This window comes from Staurois parvus, unplaced genomic scaffold (assembly GCF_062004578.1).
Source record: "Staurois parvus isolate SC_StPar_1 unplaced genomic scaffold, SC_StPar_1.0 ptg000746l, whole genome shotgun sequence".
In the NCBI taxonomy this organism is placed as follows: Eukaryota; Metazoa; Chordata; class Amphibia; order Anura; family Ranidae; genus Staurois; species Staurois parvus.
The window spans coordinates 4,792,243-4,819,212 of record NW_028318542.1 but is presented as its reverse complement, the minus strand read 5'-3'; the positions used below and the strand labels follow the sequence as shown (position 1 = coordinate 4,819,212).

General features: G+C 46.2%; 1 pseudogene; it reads left to right on the top strand.

The window, feature by feature from the left end:
* Positions 1-26,970, top strand: part of LOC149445139 (cytochrome P450 2F3-like) — a 47,948-nt pseudogene that overhangs the window by 2,676 nt on the left and 18,302 nt on the right.

Below are 26,970 nucleotides of genomic sequence, written 5' to 3'. Positions count from 1 at the left end.
CTGTCGGTACTGCTCAGCTGCTGTCTGGCTGCCATATCATCCTCTTGTACATGTTGCCCCTAGCCATGGCTTGTCACTGCTTCATCCCTTGTGTGCATCGCAGCCCTGTTCTTTTTATATGCCATTACCACCATGCATCCATTTAGGTCACTTTAGACCAGGCATGACAATGTTTTAAACTATTTACTTGAATTATGTAGCATGATGAGAATCGGAATATAACAGTTCAACATAAAGTGCAGTTTTTTTCCTAATATCTATAGTGTCATTCCTTCCCATGCAGTAAGCTGTGTGTTGTGGGACCACAAGGCTCAGCAGCCCCAGGTATGTCGGCACGCTCCTCAGGCAATCTCCAGTGAGGACAGTCAGGGTGAGAAGGTAGATGGATGCAGAGGGGAACAGAGCCCTTGGGTGGTTGCTGGAGAACCAGGTTACATCCCAGCTGTCAACCTTCTCTCTTCCCATATGGCTAGAACTCATCTGGGCAGAGCTCCCTCCTGATTTTATATACATAGGCAGGGGGGCAGAGCCCAGCAATTGCCCTTTAAAAACAGAGACATGGGAAATAATTTAATTCTCCCACCCCCCTGCCAGGCAGTATCTAACTAGCACTTTCTGCATAAATACCAATCCAGTGCAGACAGGGCTGAAATGCTCACAGGCAGGGGTGTATATACCACAAGGCAAACAAGGCACTTGCCTAGGGTGGCATTTTTCAGGCAGGCAGCACCTCCCCCAGAAGAAGGGATGAAAGAAGGGACAAGCGTTCCATGGGAACTAGGTGGGATCCAACAGAGGCTGCGGGCTGCTTGATGGTGTATGTAGAGCCTGACTCTCATTCCCAGGATGTCTGGAGCTGTGAAGTTGAGTGTCTTTTTCTCTATCACCAGAGGGGTAGTGGAATGCTCTCCAAGGTGGAAGGCAGAGGTTTTGTTGGTCAATGTCAGGCTCTTTCCACAGGAGGGGAAAGGGGGGGGGGTGTTAGTCGGTGTCCATAGGGGCAGACAATTTATGTGTTGCCTAGGGCAGCACAAAAGCTAAATACACCACTGCTCACATATACCCTGTCAGCACCTCTAAACAAGCTGAATTGCTGATAACCCACTAGCTTCTCATATCTTTTGAGAATTACAGTCATAAGGTGTCCCCTTTAGAGATCCCAGATCTAACCTTCATCCATAGAGCAAGAAAAGTCTTAGTCCCGCTGCTACAGTCTCCATAATATAATATTAATAAAACTACTAGCAGAGTGAAACTTTCCATAACACACACCTTACTGGCAGATTCAAAACTGCTGTGGGATTTCCCCAATTGGCTTATATTTACGTAAATCCAAAATATCAGTTTTAATTGGACCAGACTTATTACATGGCACACTAGCCATGTGCCTACAAGAACACCAACGAATCCTCCTTCCCACAAGCAATGTATTGATTGCCATTTGAGCTCCAGATTTCAAGGGTATGGAGTAAGCAAGGTATAGAGCAGTGATGGCGAACCTTTTAGAGACCGAGTGCTCAAACTGAAACCAAAAACCCACTTATTTATTACTTTTATACTTTACTGTATTAATTGCAGTATGTTTTCATTCCATATGTAGTGCATTTTTTTATAATGAAAAATGTTAATGCAAAAAGAATCAGGTGATTATCTAAAAGTCAAAGACTACCGGGTCGCTCTCATCCAATTAAAAATGAAAGTATCCAAATCAATTCGGATCATTCGTTATGTCATTTCATTATGTTATTATGCTTCAAACATTAACAAAAGGCCCAAACTATTGCATCATGTCATCCGAATGAAATAAATGAACACAAATTAATTCTTTGTTTTCGTTAGAATTTATTTTGGATTCATTGAAATTCGTTACTATTGTCATTCGGAGATTCAGATGTATCACATATCCAATAAGGAAAGAAAATTCTGTCTGAGTTTTGATCCGCAATGTAACAAATCACACGTCTACTTCTCAAATTAATTTTAATGCCATAAAATACATTGTATGTAATGTAAAATTCACTGTCCATGGTGCTGAACCAGAAGAATCTATAACAGTATGTGTTTCCACCACAGTACTTTTTTAAGGGAATGGTTGGGGGTCAGCAAGTTTAGATTTTACAAATAAGTATTTAATACAGCGTGCGCACGTGACTCTGGTGTTGTGGGTTTTAAAAAAATGCAGAGCAGTAGTTGTTTGCTTTTCAGACTGTCTCCCTCTAAATGGAAGCCTGTACAGAACCATACAGAACAGGGACAGGGGAGAGCCATTGCTGTCACATTATTCAACTATCTTTATGAGATTACAGCTGGAGCTATCGAGCTCTGTAATCAGCAAGTCATTTTTCAGCAGAGCAATTAGGAATAGTTTGGTATGGATTATTTGCTCTTACTACTCAAAAGTGATGGGACCCCCCCATCCTTGTTTGGTTTGTGGTTGAACATTCGGACCTAACAAAAGTTTGACAGTGAACTTCAAACCAGGACAATTCACTAAGCGGTATCTTACCGCATCTGTAAGCAGTAAGATTTTTTTTCTTCTTTTTTTCCAAAAAAAAATTACTACAATACCGCATGAGTTATTTTATTAAGTCATGCAGTATTTTAGTATTAAAAACATGCTTTAATGTTTCAGCTGTCAGCAGGGTTCCCCACTGACAGTTGAATGTAAAAAGAATTGCCGGCAATTGAAAATTTTGCAAAAAAAAATGGCGTGGGGTCCCCCATACCAAGGTCTTTAGAGCTGGTATAGATTTTGAGGGGAACCCCCATGCCAAAATTTAAAAAAAATGGCGTGCTGTTTCCCCAAAATCCATAACAGACCCTTATCCGAGCATGCAGACCGTCAGGTCAGGAAAGGGGGGTGGGACAAGCTAGGCCACATGCCTTCAACATGGGGGGTGCTTGGGGGGACAAGGACCTCTTCCCCACAACCGTGGCCAGTGGTTGTGAGGGTCTGCGGGTGGGGGGCTTATCAGAATTTGGAATCCCCCTTTAACAAGGGGGCCCCCAGATTTCTGCCCCCCCCTCCCCATGTGAATGAGTATGGGGTACATGGTACCACTACTCATTCACAGAAAAAAAGTGTGATGTAAAAAATCAAAATCTGGAAGCCCCCTTTAGCAAAGGAGCCCCCAGATCTTGCCCTCCCCCCATGTGCATGAGTATGCGGTTCATGGTACTGCTACCCATTCACAAAAAAAGTGTAGTCTTTGACAAGTCCTTTATTAAAAATAAAAATAAAAAAATGTCCCCCGAAGTAGATCCAACATCAACACGATGCCCACCGCCACCGGCTCCGCTCTTGATGCTGGCCCCCAGCTGTCTGACAGCTGCATTGGCCTGACAGTTCTTAAATATCTAAGGGTCGTGGCAACCCGTGACTTCAACCTGGGACCCCATCCCCTTGTCACATCATCATGTGCTGTAATTGGCCAAAGCATTGCATCTGACCTGTGGTTAGCTGCATTACTTTGGCCAATCAGAGTGGGGCACAGCGGGCGAACAGCCTGTCGAACAACCTTATTGTTCATTTGTTCGCTGAACACACGAACGGCCGGTGTTCGAGTCAAACGTATGTTTGACTCAAACATCAAGCCCAACACTAATACTCACATATCAGTTGCATGTGGTGCAAAGCCTGGTACACTCATCCATGTACCCTGGTCATGTCCTTGTTTACAAAGGGAGGCCGTCTGTCATCAATATCTCTTCCTATTGACCCTTTATTATTTATCCTAGGTATTGTTGATAACATAGAGACAACCCACTGTAAACAGTTGTTTGCCTTTTACTCCACCTTCTAAGCCAGAAGGGACATTTTAGTGAAATGGAAGCTGCAGACCCCTCTGACCTTAGATGACTGGAAAGCACCCATTAACAGGAACCTTCCATTTCCATAAACGTACCCACCTTAGGGTCTCCCCCTATATCCTTGCCTGGTTTGATGTATGGTCTCCAATACCATTTTTTTTATTTTTGTTTTTATTATTATTATTATTATTATTATATCTTTTATTAGGTTTCTTTCTCTTTAAAATACAAAAAGATGCACACAAGTTGGGGAAAAAAAAACAGAAAAAAACCTATATATAATAACTAACTTCTCCCATTCCTCCCAAATAACTTATTTCATATTTACCCTATCCTGCCCTCCCACAAACCCTAAAGCTCTAAAACTGCACCACTTTCCTGGTTTCTAACCTTCATTGTTATCAGTCTAAATCTGTATTCCCTTCACCCTATCCCTCTTTTCTATGGGCTCTCCTACAAGCACCCTTCGATACTCATTTACTCAAATTCCAAGTAGATCCACATATCTTTTAGTTGTCTTAAAGGCCAGCCACTGACTCCATGTTTTTCTGAATTTTTCTGTTTTATCCCCTTCAATATGACATAACTCCTCCATTCTATAAATATTTTCCACTCTATTAACCCAATCCTTCATACTTGGAGGATCAGGGGCAAGCCAAAATTTAGAGATCAGGCCCTTAGCCACACTAACTAGATGGTAATGGAACCAATTCAAATTTATAAAATAAACAACTCCACGGATCCCTCTGTATAGTAGTCCCACATATCTCCTAAACATGTTGTAATATATCCTTCCAATATTCTTGTATTTATACCATTCTATATGTCTGACTTGTTTAGGTGTGATTGAGAGTTATACCTGGTTTATACCTGCTAGTAATATGTGACCCCGTTCCCTATTATCTCCACTCCCTATCCTCCCTCCCTTTTTATCACTTGACATATAGCCTTCCCCTGAGAAATTCTGTGTTACACACAGGGGCGGACTGACCATTCAGGCATTCAGGCATTGCCCAAGGGCCCGGGGTCAGTAGGGGGCCCATGAGAGGATCACTGTTCAGTGACAGTGTGGGGAGTGCAGGAGTAGGCAGTCTCAGATCCCGACCCAGAAGTAGCTCATCTGTCACTTCATGTGGGGGCAGAGTGAGTCGGGTGATGGGTCTGGACACTGTGCTGCTAATGGCGCCGGTGGGCAGTGGGAAAGTGAGAGTCATATCATCCATGGGTGCGGGGTGTTCACCGTACACACCCTGCACCCCCCTCCATGGATGATATGTATTGGGAACAAAGTCGGAGGTGATCGGTGCAGGGGAGGGACAGTGACAGCACCAATCTCCCTACATGGATTTCAATGAAGCAGCTGAAAAGTGGGAAAGAGATGCTTCCAGCTGCCTGGTTGAAATCCATGCAGAGAGATCGGTGCTGTCACTGTCCCTCCCCTGCACCGATCACCTCCGACTTTGTTCTTGATACATATCATCCATGGAGGGGGGTGCATCTCTGACTGTCTATCGGATTTCCCTCCTGCTCCCCCTTCTCCATCGCAGGTCTGATACCTCGTCTTCTCTGACAGTGTCCAGACCTTCCCCCCATCCTCCATGGCAGAGCAGAGGAGAGAGGATCTGCTCTGCCTCCCCTGTCCAGATCAGCTGGCAATTCTATGATGCTTCTGAATGTACCGGGTCAGCTCTTTCTCCCCCCTCTCTCTCTCTTTCCCTCCCCCTCTCTCTCCCCCCTCTTTCTCCCTCTCCCTTTCTCTCCCTCCCTCTCCCATCTCTCTATCTCACTCACTCACTCTCCTCTCTCTCTCTCTCCCCCCCTCCCCCCTCTCTCCCCCCTCTCTCTCTCTCCCTCCCCCTCTCTCTTTCTCCCCCCTTCCTTTCTTCCTTCATCCCTTCCTCCATCCATTCTTTTCTTCCTTCATTCTTTCCTCCCTCCCCTCCTTCATCCCTTCCTTCATTTCTTCCTTCCTCTTTCCCGTCCCCTCCTCCATCCATTCCCTCCTTCCCTTTTCTTCCTTCCTCCCTTTCTTTCCCTCCCCTTCCTTCTCCATCCATTTCCTTCCTTCCTCCATCCATTCCCTTCCTCCCTTTTCTTCCTTACTCCATCCCCTCCCTTCCTTCTTTCCTTCCTTCCCTCCCTCCCTCTCTCCCTCCCTTCCTTTTGCTCTCCCTCCCTCCCCTTCTTTCCTTCCTTCCTTCATCCATTTCATCCCTTCTTTTTATTCCTTCCTTACTCCCTCCCTCCCCTCCTTCCTTCCCTCCCCTTCCTTCATTCCTTCCTCCATCTATTGTCTTCCTTCCTTCCTTGCTTCCTCCATTCCCTCCCTCCCTTTTCTTCCATACCTTCATTCCTTCCTCCATCCCCTCCTTTCATTTTTTCCTCCCTCCTTCCTCATCCTTCAATCATTCCTTCCTTCTTTCCCCCATCCCCCCCCCCCTTCCTTCAGTCCTTCCTTCCTTTCTCCCTTCCTCCCTCCCCTCCTTTCATTTCCTTCCTTCCTTCCTCCCTCCCCTCCTTTTATTGTCTTCTTTGCTCCCTCCCCTCCTTCCTTCCCTCCCTTTCATTCATTCCTTCCTCCCTCCATTCCCTCCCTCCCTTTTCTTCCTTCCCTTCCCTTTCTTTCTTTCTCTATCCATTCCCTTTTCTTCCGTCCTTCCTCCCTCCCTCCCTCCCCTCCTTCCTTCCTTCTGTCCCTTCCTCCATCTATTCCTTCCTTCCTCCATCCATTCCCTCCCTTTTCTTCCTTCCTCCATCCCCTCCCTTCATTTTTTTCTTCCCTCCCTCCTTTCATTTTCTTCCCTCGTCCCTTCCTTCTTTCCTTCCTTCCCTTCCCTTCCTTTCTTCCTTCCTTCCTTCCTTCCTTCCTTCCTTCCCTCCCCTTCCTTCCCTCCCCTTCTTTCCCTCCCCTTCCTTCCCTCCCCTTCCTTCCCTCCCTCCGTCCCTCCCTCTCTCATTTCCTTCCTTTTTCTCTCCCTTCCTCCCCTCCCCTTCTTTCTTTCCTTCTTTTCTTCATCCATTTCCTCCCTCCTTTTTCTTCCTTCCTTCCTCCCTCCCTCCCCTCCTTCCTTCCCTCACCTTCCTTCATTCCTTCCTCCATCCATTTTCTTCCTTCCTTCCTCCATTCCCTCCTTCCCTTTTCTTCCTTGCCTTCATTCCTTCCTCTATCCCCTCCCTTCATTTTTTCCTTCCCCCCCTCCTCATCCTTCAATCATTCCTTCCTTCCCCCTCCCTCTCCTTCTTTCAATCCTTCCTTCCTTCCTTCCATCCTTCCTTCCTTCCTTCCTTCCTTCCTCCATCCCCTCCCTTCATTCTTTCCTCCCTCCCCTCCTTTCATTGCCTTCCTTCCTCCCTCCCCTCCTTTCATTTCCTTCCTTCCTCTCTCCCGTCCTTCCTTCCCTCCCTTTCCTTCATTTCTTCCTCCATCCATTTCCTTCCTTCCTCCATCCATCCCCCCTCCCCCCCTTTTCTTCCTTCCTCCACCCCCTCCCTTCATCCTTTCCTCCCTCCCCTCCTTTCATTTTCTTCCTTCCTTCCTTCCCTCCCCTCCCCTTCTTTCCTCTCTCTTTCCCTCCCCTTCCTTCCTCTCTCCCTTCCTACCATTCATTCCTCCCTCCATCTATTCCCTCCCTTTTCTTCCTTCTTTCCTTCCTTCCTTCCCTACCCTTCCTTCCTCTCTCCCTCCCTACCCTTCTTTCTTTCTTTCCTCCATCCATCTATTTTCTTCCTTCCTCCCTTCCTCCCTTCCTCCCTCCCTCCCTTCCTTCCTTCCTTCCCGTTCATTACTTCATCCTTTTTCTTTCCTTCCTTCATTCCTTCCTTCCTCCATCCATTCCCTCCCTCCCTTTCCTTCCTTCCCTTCCTTCCTCCATCCCCTCCCTTCATTCTTTCCTCCCAGCCCTCCTTCTTCCCTCCCTCCTTTTTCCTTCCTTTCTTCCTTCCTTCCTCCCTTTCCTCCCTCCCCTTTCTTCCTCCCTCCATCTATTCCCTCCCTTCCTTCCCTCCCCTTTCTTCCTCCCTCCATCTGTTCCCTCCCTCCCCTTTCTTCCTCCCTCCATCTATTACCTCCCTTCCTTCCCTCCCACCCCTTTCTTCCTCCCTCCATCTATTCCCTCCCGTCCTTCATTCCTTCCTTCATCCCTTCCTTTTCTTCATTAACTTCCTTCCTCCATCCCCTCCATTCATTATTTCCTCCCACCCCTCCATCCTTCCCTCCCCTTCCTTACTCCATCCATTCCCTCTCTCCCTTTTCTTTCTTCCTTTCTTCGTTCCATCCATTCCCTTCCTTCCAATATAAGGGGGTACAGGTTCTGTTTATTTATCCCAATATAATGACAGTTAACATATACTAGTGCTCCCTGTTCACTCCCTACTGACACTGTCCACTGCCCCCACAAAATCATTGTGAAAAGAATAATACAGAAATAAATTGTAAAAAATATTTAAAATATTAGATAATAAAAATAAAAAAATTCTGACACCCACACCATTGCTCTACTGACACCATCCACTGGCCACCCAAAAGCATTTTGAAAAGAAAATGATAAAAATAATAAAACATTAATTTGTAAAAAAAAATCATAAAATTGTAAAAAAAAAAATAATACTAATAAAAATTAAAAACTACTCACACCATCCTACACATACTACCCACTGTCATACACTCCACCCTGTACATTCCCTATTTATCATTACCTCATTCTGCACTATATAAGTCATCTCAGACACTATTTAACCATTCCCCTTTTAAGACATGCCCAATTTTTAGCGCAATTTAAAACACACCCCTCCTCTCTTATCCCTTCCTCTCTCACTCCTCCTTCTCTCTCTCTCTCTCTCTCTTTCTCTCTCTCTCGCCCCTCCTCTTTTTCACGCTCTCACTCCCCTCTCTCTTTCACTTCCCCCACATGGCAGCCATCTTTAAACCTGGAAGTGCCCAGTGGCTTCTACGGAAAGAAGCAGGGAACATTCATGCAGTCTTTGCTGCAGTAAATATTTAAATGCCCCTTCTATGCAGCTGAGCTGCAATATGTAGGTAGGGTGGTGTGTGTGTGTGTGTGTGTGTGTGTGGCTTGAGTGTAGGCGGGGGCACAGGGGTCCCCATTATCTCTTACTGCTCGGGGGCCCCATGAGTTGTCAGTCCACCCCTGGTTACACAATATTCTACTGCTATATCATGATAATTAGTTCCACTCTTGTCTGGATAATGTACTGCATGTACTTCTGACAGTGGCTAAGTGGTTAGCACTTCTGCTTGGCAGTACTAGGGTTGCTATTTCAAATCCCAACCATGGCACCACCTGCCTGGAGTTTGCATGTTCTCCATGTGACTGCATGGGTTTCCTTCGGGTACTCCAGTTTTCTCCCACACTCCAAAGACATGCTGGTAGGTTAATTGCCTCCTGTCTAAATTGGCCCTAGTATGTGTATGTATGAATGTGAGTTAGGGACCTTAGATTGTATGCCCCTTGAGGGTTAGGGACTGATGTGAATGTACAATATATATGTGTAAAGCACTGTGTAAATTGATGGCGTTATATAAGTACCTGAAATAAATAAATAAAATAATCATCTACACACACTTCTGGATTGTACCTAGTGTATATTTATGAGTATATATATATACATATATTTATGTTGGCCTATGTATCATATGCTTTCATACTTTACTATTTTGCTTTGTTTTATTGTATTTTATATGCTTATATAATGCAAACTCATCATAATAAACATTATGCGTTATAAAAAAGAATAGTCTGGTAAATACATAAAAAGCAAACTAGAGCCCCAGGTGTTGGCTGAATAGAATAGAAAAGAATAATGCAGTATGATATATTCATACAGTATGCAATATTTCTTATTTAGAAGATAAAAACATTTTTTTTGTCTTGACAATAATAATCAGAACAAGAAAAGATATACAAAAACATACATACCATTTACAGGTCAGTAATGTGGTGGTATGCCAGTTCTGGAATATGGTGATAAAGAAAAATAATATCCTTGAAATGTCTCTTTGTACAATGCAGCGAGACAGTCTCCATCTATTCTGTGACAAGGCATTTCAGAGTCAGGGTCATGGTCAAGTTGATAAGATATTGCAAAATAGCAGAAATCAATGTCTCTTGTGATCGTTTACTTTTTGTTTGTGAAAGTTTTTAATTTACATAGTTACATAGTTAGTCTGGCTGAAAAAAGACAAAAGTCCATCCAGTTCAAGAATTAAAAAAAAAAAAGTTATAATCCTACACCCACAGTTGATCCAGAGGAAGACAAAAAAACCAGCAAAGCATGATCCAATTTGATCCTGTAGGGAAAAAAATTCCTTCCTGATCCCTCGAGAGGCAATCGGATATTCACTGGATCAGCTTTACCTATAAATGTTAGTATCCAGTTATATTCTGTGTATCTAGGAAAGAATCCAGGACTTTTTTAAAGCAATCCACTGAGCTGGCCAGAACCAACTCTTGAGGGAGTCTATTCGACATTTCCACAGCTCTCACTGTGAAGAAACCTTTCCGTGTTTGGAGATTAAATCTCTTTTCCTCCAGACGTAAAGAGTGCCCCCTTGTCCTCTGTGATGACCTCAGGGTGAATAGCTCTACACCGAGTTCACTATATAAACCACTGATGTATTTATACATGTTGATCATATCCCCCCTTAATTTCCTCTTTTCAAGAGAAAATAAATTCAGTTCCTCTAATCTTTCCTCATAGTTGAGCTCCTCCATGCCTCATATCAGTTTGGTTGCCCTTCTCTGTACTTTCTCCAGTTCCCCAATTTTGTTTTGTGAATTGGTGCCCAAAACTGATCTGCATATTCCAGATGAGGTCTTACTAATGATTGAAAGTGAATGAGATAAATGAAAATAGTTTATACAGTATATGGGAGGCTCTCTATGACAACTATCCAGTACTGGAGCTTAAAGACTCATTCAAACTTTTCAGGAGGTGGTCAACCGGCACCTGCTTTAACCCTGGAAAGCCAGCACCATCATGTTGCAACCACATACATGATTCACATAGATCGCATTAAGTGTTGGTACTGCTGTCTGGCCACCATTTCAACTTGTGGCTCTCAGAAAGATTAGTAATTATAATCCTGCTTTTTTTACTCTAACAGACCTTTGCTTTCACAATGGGAAGAGATGGAAGTCACTTCGACGCTTTGCTCTGCTGACACTGAAGAACTTTGGAATGGGGAAAAGGAGTGTGGAGGAACGGATACAAGAGGAGGCTCAGTTCCTCATCAATGAGTTTAAAAATATAAAGGGTACAAATACATTTTTTTTTCCTTAAAGAGTTTTATTTAGGAAGAATGCAAAACCAATACATTGAAAAAAGGTAAGAAAAACAAGAATGGGTATATTAGCCAGCATATCCAGTAGAAATAACACTCTATGAGCACCTTAGGAACAATCGTCCAAGGCTGGCCTAGACCAGAGGCATAATAAAATGTTCCAAAATGAGCAGAGGCACAACTATGTCATAAAGTAGTCATAGGCAAATAGCACAAGCAGGGGTGGACTGACCATTTGAATACTCTGGCACTGCCCGAGGGCCCGGGGTCAGTAGGGGGCCCCATGAAATGCCCCTGGTACCTTTTATAGGCTTTTTTGGATGTGCTTTGAGTGTGGGCAAGGACACAGGGGCCCCATGATCCCCTATTGCCTGGGGGCCCCATGAGTTGTCAGTCCGCCCCTGAGCACAAGTCGTGTAGAGTCCCTAGGAGCCTCTGATGGGTGAGTTGCATTCTACAGGGGCACATTGGTGACATCTATTGGAAACTTGTCCAAATATAAATACGATGTAGGTAGTAGGAATAGAATAGAAAGGAAAGAATAGGGATAGAGAGAGAAGAGGAGAAATGAAGAAGAAAAAAAAGGAGGGGGGTGAAAAGGTTGGGGTGGGGTGGGGTGTTGAGAGAGGTGAACCAGTCAGTCAGCTAGTGGGAAAAAAAAAACGCCCGTTGGTTTGAGTCTTGCCCGTCTCATTGGTGTAGGTCAGTATATTTGGCAGTGGACCAAACATGAAGCCAGCAAGCACACGTTTTGTGAAATTGTGTGATTCTATCTTGTGAAATATGAATCAGTTCCTCCATATCCATGATGCGCAAGAACCATTCTGTAATGATTGGTATGTGTTTTGCATGCCAATGAATACGATCATACATTCTGGCTGTGTTGATCATATTATGTACACTTTTTACTTTGTAGTAAAACAGCCTTTCTCAACCAGAGTGCCCAGACACCCTGGGGTGCCTTTCCCAAAAGTTGTATACAAGCCAGTGGGTGGAACAAGCCTGCCTTTTAGTTACTTAAAGCCACAGATTTTCATTGTGCACCATTACGACCTTCTAGCCTCCGGCGTCCTGACAACCAATGACATCATCAGTTGATGAGGAGGATGTCAGCTGCCTACACAGAATCCTAGTTTGACCCTCCCCTGCCCCTGTCCATCAGTGCTGGGTCACATCAGCTTAGTTATGGAGAAAAACTGAGGGAGAAGAGAAACATTGGAATACTAGTCAGTACCAGTGTGCAAAACTGTATTTGCTTTGGAAGAAAAAATAATCTCTGATGTTGGGTGTCCTACATGTTTGGGTGTTGCTGTGTTATATAAAACTATTAGAATAGTTTTTCACATTTTAGAATGGGGTGCCATTTTAAAATTATGGACAGTCTAGAGGCACCCCATTTTAAAATGGGGTGCCTCAAGACTGTCCATAATTTTAAAGGGTGCCACGGGACTGTCCATAATTTTAAAGGGTGCCTTGACTGATAAAAGGTTAACAAACACTGGTATAAAATATGCTATAGAGAAGGATACAGAAAGAGGCTTAGCTTTTTAAATGAAGCTGTTGCTGTATTTTGAAGCTGTAGTAGTTATTTTTGCCCATCCCTATCTTTCAGCCTACTTCCTATGCTTTAAACACCACAGTTCTTGTGTATGCCTAAGCCTAAACATTAGCTGTGTGGGAACTGTGTTAAATAATTTTGCAAAATTAAATATATAATATCCACAGCCACTCCTCTGTTTAAGTTTTTGCTTACTCCCTTGTTAAAAGAAATCAGATTTGTTCGAGAACTTTGGCCTTTCATGAATCTATTGCATAATCTTTTATTAAACTCTACAGTATCTTCCCAACTATAGCAGTTAAACTAGCCAGCCTGTAGTTATTTGTTAAAGACTTTGACCCCTTTTTAAATAAAGGCACCACATTGGTCTTACAAAAATCCAGCGGTAATACACCAGTCATTAAAGAGCCTCTAAAAATTAGAAACAATGACTGTGAAAAAACAGAACTCAACTCTTTGAGAACATGTGGATGAAAGCCATTCGGTCCATGGTCTAAGTGCTTTATTCACCGTTATTTTGTGTAAATGTTTCTATGCCATATCAATTTTGAGCCATTGGGATTTTAATGTCAATTCTGTCTTCATTATGAACATAAGCTCTCCCATTTTCCTTTATATACAGAAAGCTGAACAAGGTATTTATTAAATCCTCCTTATTTTTCTCCCCAGTCACCAACTCTAAATTATTCTCAGACCTAACATATATATATATATATATATATATATATATATATATATATATATATATATATATATAGGAAGCTGGAGATGGATGATCTTCTGGCAGGTCTGTAGCTCACCTACCAGACTCTCCACACCGTCTGGACTGCTCGACCTGGTGAGGCCTCTTCTGAGTGGAACCTGTCCTGTTAAACCGCTGTATGGTCTTGGCCACCGTGCTGCAGCTCAGTTTCAGGGACTTGACAATCTTCTTATAGACTTGGCCATCTTTATGTAGAGCAACAATTCATTCTTTCATATCCCCAGAGAGTAATTTGCCATGAGGTGCCATGTTGAACTTCCAGTGACCAGTACGATAGAGTGAGAGTGATAACTAGAGATGAGCGAATCGAACATGACGAAGTGGAATTCGTTTCAAAGATTAGGAAATATTCGATTCGCGCCGAATCCGAAAATTAGCAAACTTCGAATGCACGAATCGAATTTTCCAAAAATGGCGGCGACATGTGTGGCGACGGAGCGGGGATCTCTGGGAAGGCGCGCAGACAAGGCGCGCTGACCCATAATGCATTCATTCATGACATGTGATCGCATTAGCCAATCAGCAGCCAGCCAGCCAGCACTGTGTAATGGTGGAGCTATAAATCGCGGCCATCTTAGAATTCTCCATTAGCCTCCGGTCATTCAAGAGAGACAGACCTCTGTGTATTAGGGACAGAGTTAGGGCCACAGAGACTTTAGGGCCACAGAATCGTTACTTAGGGACACAGAATCGTTACTTAGGGACACAGAATCGTTACTCAGGGACACAGAATTGTTACTCAGAGACACAGAATTGTTACTCAGGGACACAGAATCGTTACTCAGGGACAGACACAGAATTGTTACTCAGGGACACAGAATTGTTACTGAGGAACACAGAATCGTTACTCAGGGACACAGAATTGTTACTCAGGGACACAGAATCGTTACTCTGGGACACAGAATTGTTACTCAGGGACACAGAATTTTTACTCAGGGACACAGAATTGTTACTCAGGGACAGACACAGAAATGTTACTCAGGGACACAGAATTGTTACTCAGGGACACAGAATTGTTACTGAGGGACACAGAATCGTTACTCAGGGACACAGAATTGTTACTCAGGGACAGACACAGAATTGTTACTCAGGGACACAGAATTGTTACTCAGGGACACAGAATTGTTACTGAGGGACACAGAATCGTTACTCAGGGACACAGAATTGTTACTGAGGGACACAGAATCGTTACTCAGGGACACAGAATTGTTACTGAGGGACACAGAATCGTTACTCAGGGACACAGAATCGTTACTCAGGGACACAGAATTGTTACTCAGGGACACAGAATTTTTACTGAGGGACACAGAATAGTTACTCAGGGACACAGAATAGTTACTCAGGGACACAGAATCGTTACTCAGGGACACAGAATTGTTACTCAGGGACAGACACAGAATTGTTACTCAGGGACACAGAATTGTTACTCAGGGACACGGAATTGTTACTGGGGGACAAAGAATCGTTACTGAGGGACACAGAATTGTTACTCAGGGACACAGAATTGTTACTCAGGGACACAGAATTGTTACTCAGGGACAGACACAGAATTGTTACTCAGGGACACAGAATTGTTACTCAGGGACACAGAATTGTTACTGAGGGACACAGAATCGTTACTCAGGGACAGACACAGAATTGTTACTCAGGGACACAGAATTGTTACTCAGGGACAGACACAGAATTGTTACTCAGGGACACAGAATTGTTACTCAGGGACACAGAATTGTTACTCAGGGACACAGAATCGTTACTGAGGGACACAGAATCGTTACTGAGGGACACAGAATTGTTACTCAGGGACACAGAATTGTTACTCAGGGACACAGAATCGTTACTGAGGGACACAGAATTGTTACTGAGGGACACAGAATCGTTACTCAGGGACACAGAATTATTACTCAGGGACACAGAATTGTTACTCAGGGACACAGAATTGTTACTCAGGGACAGACACAGAATTGTTACTCAGGGACACAGAATTGTTACTCAGGGACACAGAATCGTTACTGAGGGACACAGAATCGTTACTGAGGGACACAGAATTGTTACTCAGGGACACAGAATTGTTACTCAGGGACACAGAATTGTTACTCAGGGACACAGAATCGTTACTGAGGGACACAGAATCGTTACTGAGGGACACAGAATTGTTACTCAGGGACACAGAATTGTTACTCAGGGACAGACACAGAATTGTTACTCAGGGACACAGAATCGTTACTGAGGGACACAGAATCGTTACTCAGGGACACAGAATTGTTACTCAGGGACACAGAATTGTTACTCAGGGACACAGAATCATTACTGAGGGACACAGAATCGTTACTCAGGGACACAGAATTGTTACTGAGGGACACAGAATTGTTACTCAGGGACACAGAATTGTTACTCAGGGACACAGAATCGTTACTGAGGGACACAGAATCGTTACTGAGGGACACAGAATTGTTACTTAGGGACACAGAATCGTTACTCAGGGACACAGAATCGTTACTCAGGGACACAGAATCGTTAATGAGGGACACAGAATCGTTACTCAGGGACACAGAATCGTTAATCAGGGACACAGAATCGTTACTGAGGGACACAGAATCGTTACTGAGGGACACAGAATCGTTACTCAGGGACACAGAATTGTTACTCAGGGACACAGAATTGTTACTCAGGGACACAGAATCGTTACTCAGGGACACAGAATCGTTACTCAGGGACACAGAATCGTTTAATTAAAGAGTATGTCAGACAACACGCAGAGGAGTGGCAGAGGAGGCAGTGTTTCAGGAGCGAGCAGACGTGGCAGCAGAGGAAGGGGTCGAGGCAGCACTAGTCGCAGCCAGAGGCCAGTGCTCCCGGTGTCATCCAGCGTCGTGTCTCCACCGACAACCCTGCCGTCATCGATTGGTTGGCTCGGTCGTCTTCCTCTTCCCAGGTCACCTCTGACACCTACAGCCAACGGTCGGTGGGTACGTCAGACACAACCGTTAGTTGGCATGGCCTGGGAGCAAGCCCACTGAAATCACGTGTCCTCTACCTGCCCCTGTCCTTTGGTGTTCCCTCACCAAGCGAAGTATCGCATGCTGTGGGCTCAGCCCCACTGTACAGTGAGGAAGAGCTAACAGAGGGCGGTCAGGAACGGGGGGAGACATCCACCTCTTCAGCAGCCAGGCGAAGAAGTACTGGCGAGGAGAGTGGCTCGGTAGCCGGTCTAGAGACAGGTCTGTCTCCTGACCCACACGCAGCCGAGGGGGCTAGTAGTGAGGCGGAGACCCTAATTGATGATGATGAGGCTGATCGCACTTGGCAGCCTCGTCGTCATCAGGCTATTGCTTCCGCATCATTAGGAGAAGAGGGTGCCAGCTTGCCAGCGAGCAAAACAGTCGGTGGGTTGCCCAGGAGGCAGCAGGGTCGCAGCAGTGTCCGTGGAGGCAAACGGCCACGGAGTAGAGCACCAGCTCCACTGCAGCCTACTACCACGGCCAGTAGTGGTGCCGGTGTGCACGGAGGAAGTAGCAGTCAGCCAGTGAGGAGTAGCGGGGGCAAAGTTTCCTACTCGGCGGTGTGGCAATTTTTCGTCAAGCCGCCCGAGGAAGTAAACGTAGCCGTATGTCGACTATGTGGCCAGAAAGTCAAGCGTGGCCAGGGGGCCCATGTTGGGACTACAGCATTGCGTCAGCATATGCAGCGTCGCCATTCGGTGGCCTGGGAAAACCGTGATAAAGATACGGCGGTTCTGCCTGCCCCAGCCCCCGCTCCATCACCCGCTCCGTTACTTGCTCCGTCACCCGACGTCAATCGCCCTCTATCAGCCAGTCAAGGCTCCAACACCTCTGCTGAGGGGAGTTGTCGCTCCTTGGCATCTTCCGCTCATTCAGATGCTCCTTCTCCTGCTACTCCTCTTCACGGATTCCGTCAGCAGTCTTTCTTGGAATCCGTTTCCAAGAGACAACAGTTTGCGAGCACGCACCCGGCGGTGCAGAAGCTGAACGTCCTCCTGTCCAAGTTGCTGGTGCTGCAGTCCCTCCCTTTCCAAGTGGTGGACTCAGCACCTTTCCGAGAAATGATGGCTTGTGCCGAGCCGTGGTGGAGAGTGCCAAGCCGGCATTTCTTCGCCAAAAAGGCAGTGCCAGCCCTGCATTCACATGTAGAAGAGATGGTGGGCCAGTCTTTGAGCATGTCGGTCTCTGCCAAAGTGCACGGCAGCGCCGACGCGTGGAGCTGTAACTACGGTCAGGGACAGCACATGTCATTTACGGCCCACTGGGTGAACGTGGTGCTGGCACAGCCGCACCAGCAACTTGGACAGGTCACGCCGCTTTTGCCTCCACGTTTGCACGTCCTTGGTCCAGCAAAGATGTCCGCCTCTACCACCTCTTCTTCCGCCGTGTCCTCAGCCGCCACCCCCGTGCCAAGTCCCATTACCCGACCGGCATATCACATGTGCAGGGCGCAACGGTGTCACGCTGTGCTGCACCTGGTATGCCTTGGCGAACGTAGTCACACAGTGGAGGAACTTCTGAGTGTAATGAACAGAGAAATCGACAGATGGCTGTCTCCGCGCAAACTGAAAATCGGAACCATGTTGACCGACAACGGAAAGAACATGGTGTCTGCTCTGCGTCAAGGAAGGTTGTGCCATGCGCCATGCATGGCTCACGTGTTCAATCTGGTTGTCAAGCGGTTCCTAAAATCCACCATCCCACTGCAAGACATCCTTAAAATGTCACGTAAACTTTGCATGCATTTCAGCCATTCCTACACCGCAAAGCACACCCTCCTTGAGCTGCAGCGGCAGAACGGAATTCCACAGCATCGCCTGATCTGCGACGTTGCAACAAGGTGGAATTCAACCCTACATATGTTAGACCGCCTATACGAACAGCGAAAGTCCATCACCGATTTCCTGATGTTAAAAGCGGATAAAGGTACTCCCCTGTGTAACTTAGATGTCAGCCATTGGCAGCTCATGCGTGACACCTGCCGCTTGCTCAGGCCCTTTGAGGAGGCCACGCTATTCGTGAGTCGGCAGGACTATGGGATGAACGACGTCATTCCTCTGTTGCACGTCCTGGAACAAATGCTGTTAACAATGGCTGGTCAGGGTGCGGTAGACGTGGCGCACAGATCTCAACGCCACATGACCCCTGTGGGGGCAGGACAGGAAGAAGAGGAGGAGGTAGAGGAGGACATTGGTGCTCAGGAATTATTGAGTGAAATGGGTGGTTTTTCCACTCAGCGGACAGGAGTGGAGGAGCAGGAGCATCTGGTAGAGGAGGAGGAGGAGACAGAGGACCCAGACGCACCGTGGCAGTATGCTGTGGAGATGGAGGCAGGGAGTCCCTCGTATTCCTTGGCACCTATGTAGTCAGTTGGTCTCTGCCTTTCTGCGCCAACGTCCATCCTCAGACACTGTGGGCCCTGTGCGCTCGCGTTCCGCTGCCATGGCAGCAGGGGAGGGGTGGGGTGGTAGGAGCAGTGGCAGCTCCACCAGCAGCGGCTGCCTCAGTCTGCAGTCGATGATGAGTAGCTTTCTTCACCAGCGCAGTGAGGAAACTACTAACCAGCCGCAGCAGCAGCAGCATCAGGTGGACCTGGAGCAGGACCTCAAACAACAGGCTTGGGCCTACTTGGACAGCACCCTGCCAACCGAGGTAGACAATCCCCTTGACTACTGGGCAACGAAACTTGACCTTTGGCCCCAACTAGCTGAATTTGCCCTTGAAAGGCTGTCATGCCCGGCCAGTAGCGTGGCATCGGAGCGCGTGTTTAGTGCGGCAGGAGGTATTGTAACTCCGCGGAGGACACGACTGTCCACCCAAAGTGTGGAGAGACTCACGTTTGTGAAAATGAATCAGGCGTGGATTAGTCTGGATTTCAAACCACCAGTTCCTGACACAACTGACTAAATCCGCCATGAATCATGCCCCAAACATGTTATTATTTTTAACATAGGCCTCTGTATGGCCTTCAATTTAAGCTGCTTACGCTTCGCCACTCTGCCATGGGCCCCTGTACCGCCTCCTCTTGCTGCTGCCAGGTCCAGAGTGTGTCATGGGTCCCTGTACGGCCTCCCATTGCTGCTGTCTCCATCGCCACACTCTGCCATGTGCCACTTTCAGGTCTCCTCACACTGCTGGTGGGTTCCATTTTGTCATAGGGTGCTGGCAGATTACGGGCCTCCCATTGCTGCTACCAGGCCCGTAATCTGCCATGGGCCCCCGTACCGACTCCTCATGCTGCTGCCAGGCCCGTAATCTGTCATGGGCCCCTGTACCGCATCCTCATGCTGCTGCCAGGTCCAGAGTGTGTCATGGGTCCCTGTACGGCCTCCCATTGCTGCTGCCAGGCCCGTAATCTGCCATGGGCCCCCGTACCGACTCCTCATGCTGCTGCCAGGCCCGTAATCTGTCATGGGCCCCTGTACCGCCTCCTCATGCTGCTGCCAGGTCCAGAGTGTGTCATGGGTCCCTGTACGGCCTCCCATTGCTGCTGTCTCCATCGCCACACTCTGCCATGTGCCACTTTCAGGTCTCCTCACACTGCTGGTGGGTTCCATTTTGTCATAGGGTGCTGTATGGCCTCCCATTGCTGCTGCCTCCACCGCCACACTGTGGCTCCACACTCTGGTTTTGGCCCCGTGACTGCCCAAATGAGTGAAGTGTGCGGTGATTCTAAGATCGACGGCACTCATCTGCATGTCATACTGACTGACAGTATTATTTCTCTTCCCCAGCAGACTCCAAGGGCATTTAAATTAAAGGTACAGTGTTCTGCACTAATATAAAGGCTCTCTGAAGCCTAGAAACACCCTTTTTATAAGTTAAATTCGCAGCGAATATATTCGACTCGAATTGAATTTATTCCGCGAATTCGCCGAATCAGCCGAATCAAATTTTTGAATAATTCGCTCATCTCTAGTGATAACACCAAATTTAACACACCTGCTCCCCATTCACACAGAGACCCTGTAACACTAACGATTCACATGACACCAGGGAGGGAAAATGACTAATTGAACCCAATTTGGACATTTTCACTTAGGGGTGGACTCACTTTTGTTGCCAGTGATTTAGACATTAATGGCTGTGTGTTGAGTTATTTTGAGGGGACAGCAAATTTACACTGTTATACAAGCTGTACACTCACTACATCACATTGTAGCAAAGTATCATTTCTTCAGTGTTGTCACATGAAAAGATGTAATAAAATATTTACAAAAATGTGAGGGGTGTACTCCTGAGACTACGGGCTGAAGCTGCAAGCAGGGACCTGGCTGCTGTGGAGGATTAAGTAGGCCGAGCGGTCCAGACGGTGTGGAGAGTCTTTGGTAGGTGAGCTACAGACCTGCCAGCAGATTATCCATCCCCAGCTTCCTGTTGACAGAAGTAACAGATCCAAGAAGTGAGCATTGTTACCACCACAGTTACAGCGGAATCCCAGTGTCACAAGGCACTAGGCTGAGCGCCGCACTCTAGTTGCAGATTCTGTGGGAGCTTTTCAGGACATCCCAGATCTCTTGAGCCATGGTATCATCAGGATTGGTGAGTGGGCAGACGCCCACACTGCGTACACTGCATGCAGACACCTTTTATACACCTTCTTACATGTTTGTGATCTTTAACTGAAATCATCTACCTAACATATCTATTATTGCTGGTCCCCATTGCACAGCAATATTTTCGGGCCCTTATTGAGCTAGCTGAAGACTCAGGACATTCTTTCCAGCAAGACTCTCTTTGACACTCCTCAAGCCCAGGACTCGGTGCTTATTCCTGTGCACATGTTTAAGGGGGACTCTGTTTAGAAATGTTCATAGCATAGCTCATAAATTTAGCTTTTACAGGGTGTGCTGTTGTTTCTGGACCTGTGGCATCAGGATTTTAGGGTTCACACCGCGAAGACTTTAATTTCCCTGAGGTCAAAGGCAGCTTCAATCACCTCAAGAGAAGCACCAGTATTGGCTTACACAGACCCAGCCAAGCCATATGAGCTTCATGTGGATGCTGAGAGGGGCTGAGAAGATTCCTATAACAGGAGCAGGATGGTGCCCTTCACACCACAGCCTATGTGAGCAGGAGCTTGACTTTTTCCGAGACGAATTACCCAGAGCACAAGCTGGCGTTTCTGGCCCCAAAGTAGGCAGTAGTAGACAAATTGAAAGACTGTTTTGCATGGGGCTCCTTTCGTAGTGAAGACCGACAATAATCCTTTGAGATACCTACTATCCTCAGCCAAACTGGATGCTACAGGCCATCGATGGCTGGCCGCCTTGTTCAGATTCCAGTTCAGCTTGAAATATTGACCTGGAGCACGGAATATAGACCTAGATGCGTTATCTCGAAGGCCTCACGGATCAGCTGGGGGGCCAGACTACTGGACCCATGTGAAAACCGAAGGAGTGCAAGGTCTGTGTCAGGGCATTGTCCAGAGACTCAAAGGGGCTATCAGAGCTGAGTGCATTGTGGATGAACCTTCCGGAGTGCTGGAATGTTATTGTGACCTGATTCAAGTGAGGAACGAGACATTGCCTAAGTTGTCCAAGGTAGATCAGGAGGAAGATTCAGTATTCCATTTAACTGTGGAGGCGAAGACTAAACAGGACCCTAGCCTACTGCTGAAGAGCTCTATCCCAGATTCCAAAATAATGCCTCAAGAATGGAACCAACTACAAATATAGGAGGAGCTCTTATACAGGAGGGGTCCTTCAGAGGACTCCAAAGATATGTGGCAGCTATTCCTCCCAGAGAAACACCAAAAAACTGTATTGACAGCCCTCCATGATGAGCATGGACATTTAGGCCCAAATAGGACCTTTAGGTTAGTTCGAGGCAGGTTCTATTTGCCCAATCTGAGAACTGAAGCAGAGAACTGCTGCCACTCTTGCTTGCCATGCATTCAAAGAAAGACTTTACCAATCAAAGCTGCATCCATTGGGCATTTACAGAGTAAATGGCCTATGAAGTTGGTTTGCTTTGACTTCCTGTGCCTGGAACCTGATGCAGGTGGGAGAAGTAATGTTCTGATGGCAACCGATCATTTCACCCAAAATGCTCAAGCCTATCCCACCAAGGATCAGCAAGCTAGCATGGTAGCAAAAGTTCTAGTAGAAAAGTTCTTCATGTATTATGGCCTACTTACCCGAATACATCTGGATTAAGGTAGAGACTTCAAGAAAAAGAAACAGAATGCCATCCAAATTGATACGGTAAACGTATCTTAACTATATCTCCGACTCACTTAAATAAAAGCGTGCATTGTAAACCTTAAATACTGGAACACAGAAAAAATGGCAGTTGACTAGTGCATTACCGCCTAAAAAGTGGTTAATTAAATCCCAAGCGGAGTAATATTCACTACAAAAATTCAATGCAATGTTGTATTTATTAGATCGCATGGATCATAGAAAGGTTGACATTAACATGGTGAACATGTTGCAATCATAGTAAAATCAAAGAATTAAAATGAAAGAACCGTTCGGCGTCTTCAAAAACGGTTGTGTGGGCAAGAATTGGTCCATATGAGGCATTGGAGTTTCCTTTCTGTATTCATCAGCAATAAAGTTCCATATAGTGCATCCTAGTGAAGAAATTTCTTCTTTGACTGTTCCTTCATAAACCACACAATGAAACTGGATGAACTCCTAGGAATTAAATTATGGAAAATGATGAATGCAGAAGAAACAGGGGATAGTCACTTTTCATTCACCTAAAAGGATGCACATACTCAAATAGCCATGTATAGCTCTCCTTTACCTTCTTATTGGTTGCGCCATCATGAATATGTAATAGATGTGAAACCTTCCTGGATAACCAACCCAGCTGGAAATGAATCCACAATAGCAAATGATTCTAAAAGTGAATAAATGTATATAGTGAAAATAGGGTATCAGTGATACTAGAATAAATATAATGAAATAAAGTAATGTGAATTACCATAAACAGAATCAGAAAAAATTCATTCTCACTGAAAATGTGACAAAAAATCCCTATATTGTGAATAGGGAGATGAAAATCCAGGATAGTCTATGTGGGTGGTCCAAAAAGTCATGCAGGCATCAGTATACCCGAATGTAAATACCCATCTAGGGTTTCCAAAAATTGCTGTTATTAGAGAATTAATGCGGTTCCTATAGGTGAGTATGAGACTGAAGTCCCGTATCACTGACCGTTTAAAACATAGTATATATTACCATATTTTTCGCTCCATAAGACCCAGCTGACCATAAGACGCACCTAGGTTTTAGAGGAGAAAAACAAGAAAAAAAATATTCTGAACCAATGGACTGCAGACATAGTACAGGAGATGACCAGAGGCTGCGGACACAGTACAAGAGATGACCAGAGACTGCGGACACAGTACAGGAGATGACTAAAGACTGCGGACACAGTTCAGGAGATGACTAGAGACTGCGGACACGGTACAGAAGATGACCAGAGACTGCGGACACAGTACTGGAGATGGCCAGAGACTGCGGACACAGTACAGGAGATGACTAGAGACTGCGGACACAGTACAGAAGATGGCCAGAGACTGCGGACACAGTACTGGAGATGGCCAGAGACTGCGGACACAGTACAGGAGATGACTAGAGACTGCGGACACAGTACAGAAGATGGCCAGAGACTGCGGACACAGTACAGGGGATGATCAGAGACTGCGGACACAGTACAGGAGATGACCAGAGACTGCGGACATAGTACAGGAGATGGCCAGAGACTGCGGACATAGTACAGGAGATGGCCAGAGACTGCGGACACAGTACAGGGGATGACCAGAGACTGCGGACACAGTACAGGAGATGACCAGAGACTGCGGACACAGTACAGGAGATGACAAGAGACTGCAGACATAGTACATGAGATGACAAGAGACTGCATACACAGTACAGGAGATGACCAGAGACTGCAGACACAGTACAGGAGATGACAAGAGACTGCAGACATAGTACAGGAGATGACAAGAGACTGCGGACACAGTACAGGAGATGACCAGAGACTGCAGACACATTACAGGAGATGACCAGAGACTGCGGACATAGTACAGGCGATGACCAGAGACTGCAGACAGTACAGGAGATGACCAGAGACTGCGGACATAGTACAGGAGATGACCAGAGACTGCGGACACAGTACAGGAAATGACCAGAGACATCAGACAGTACAGGAGATGACCAGAGACTGCGGACACAGTACAGGGGATGACCAGAGACTGCCAACAGTACAGGGGATGACCAGAGACTGGGGACATAGTACAGGAGATGACCAGAGACTGCGGACATAGTACAGGAGATGACCAAAGACTGCAGACAGTACAGGAGATGACCAGAGACTGCGGACATAGTACAGGAGATGACCAGAGACTGCGGACACAGTACAGGGGATGACCAGAGACTACCAACAGTACAGGGGATGACCAGAGACTGGGGACATAGTACAGGAGATGACCAGAGACTGCGGACATAGTACAGGAGATGACCAAAGACTGCAGACAGTACAGGAGATGACCAGAGACTGCAGACAGTACAAGGGATGACAAAGAGACTGTGGACCTTTGGGGAGGTACCCGCTCCCACTTCCGTGGAGGTGTCCTCCCTTCAGTGCAGGACACATGACAGGTCCCAGAAAATGCCGGGCCATTCACAAAGCGCAGCGCTTCTCGTACATGCGCAGTGAGCACAGCCGGGTTCCCACATTAAAGATGCCGGCGCGGGAAGAATAAGGTAAGGTCCTGCTGCAGGGAAGGGCTGAGCAGCCGACCCGGTATTCTGACACGGTGTGGGCGGGGGAAATACCGGACCGGCCGCTCTACATGTGCTCCATAAGACGCACTGACATTCTCCCCCCTTTTTTGGGGGGAAAAAAGTGTGTCGTATGGAGCGACAAAATACGGTATATACCAACTAGAGTCCAAAAATTTCCCTCAGACTAGGGCATAGGCAAACCAACCAACGTCCGGGATATAATTCCCGTTAAAAAAATTGCGGTCTAAAGTAACAAACTGTTACTTGCCACCTGTGGAAGTGAGCTGTGTCTCTTAAATCACCAAAAAGACTCCTTAGAATGGTTCGAGAGACTTCGAGAGCAGACTAGTATACAAAATATGCCAGCTGCTAGGCATAAAACAATCCAGAACTTCCCCTTACCACCCACAAGAAAACCCTCAGCCCAAGAGATTCAACCACACCTTATTGAATATATTAGGAACTCTGCCCTCTGAAAAGAAGCAGCACTGGGGCAACCACATTGCCGCCATTGTCCACACATATAATAGCACAATGAATGATGCCACCAGGTACTCTCCCTATAGGCTAATGTTTGGAAGGGGGCTCGACTTCCAGTTGACCTGGTGTTTGACACCTCCTCAGATCACACATCTTTGACTTCCTATAAAGGATATGTTGACCCGGTTGCAACAACAAGGCCAGAGCAACCAATCTATAGAAATGGAAGATGACAGCGATAAAGAGATGGTGCCTTCCTGACTTTTGTCAGACACTCAAAATATTGTAACCAATACCCAGTGGGGGTAGAAATTCTACACCACACCCACAGATGTGGATTCGGAAGAAGGGGTGGGATCTTTTAAGGGTGGAGCCCATGCAAACCATGCTCTGAAGAATAATGAACTTTCTCCTGCTGAGCTAAATCTAGCCCAGCCGTCCTTGGAGTCTTATTGTCTCATCGATGCTAGAAATCCAGAAGTAGACTCTACACCAGTGCTAGAAGACCCTTCACCCATCCAACTGAGGCAAAACATAATCCACCCAAAAGACTAACCTATGATGTATTAGGAGAGAACTCAAAAGAAATAATACCTAACATCAGATGGAAAAACCCTGTACCAGACCCCTCTACCCATCTTAGGATAGGAGGTGACCTTGACTCATCCTCTGACACTACTGGGTAGGCCACTGCCATAGCCATGACCTGTTAATAGCTTGACTGAGAATCAATGCGAAGTATAGGCAAATAGCTCCAGCAAAATCCTGATGTATGCCAACTGTTTTTGAATTTAAGTTATGGTTGATGTTATAATTTGTGTGTGTCGCCTAACTATTTATCGTTTAACTGGTAACATTTCTTTGGGGACCAAAGTTTTCAAGCAGAGGGAGGATGTAGCCCGATGCTGGTCAACCTACTTGTGCCATCGCAAGACATTTATAATAAGAACTATGTTGATCTAATGCTCCGTCTAGTGTTTAGTTGTAATAGTGACATTGTGTTCAGTGGCACTGAAAAGGAGAGGAGGATCCAACAAAGAGTTGGGGATTGTGGGACATGTAGTCCAAAAGGCTGAGATTTGCAAGGAGCTGATGCTGTTGTGAACTACAAGTTCCAGCCAGCTGGAGGCGGAGAAGTGAATGCTGGGAAAGGATATACATATAGGACTGCTCTTCCTCTTGGGACTACGGGCTGAAGCTGCAAGCAGGGACCCAGCTGCTGTGGAGAATTAAGCAGGCCGTGCGGTCCAGCAGATCATCCGTCCTCATCTTCCTGTTGGCAAAAGGGACTGATCCGAGAGGCGAGCAACGTCACCGCC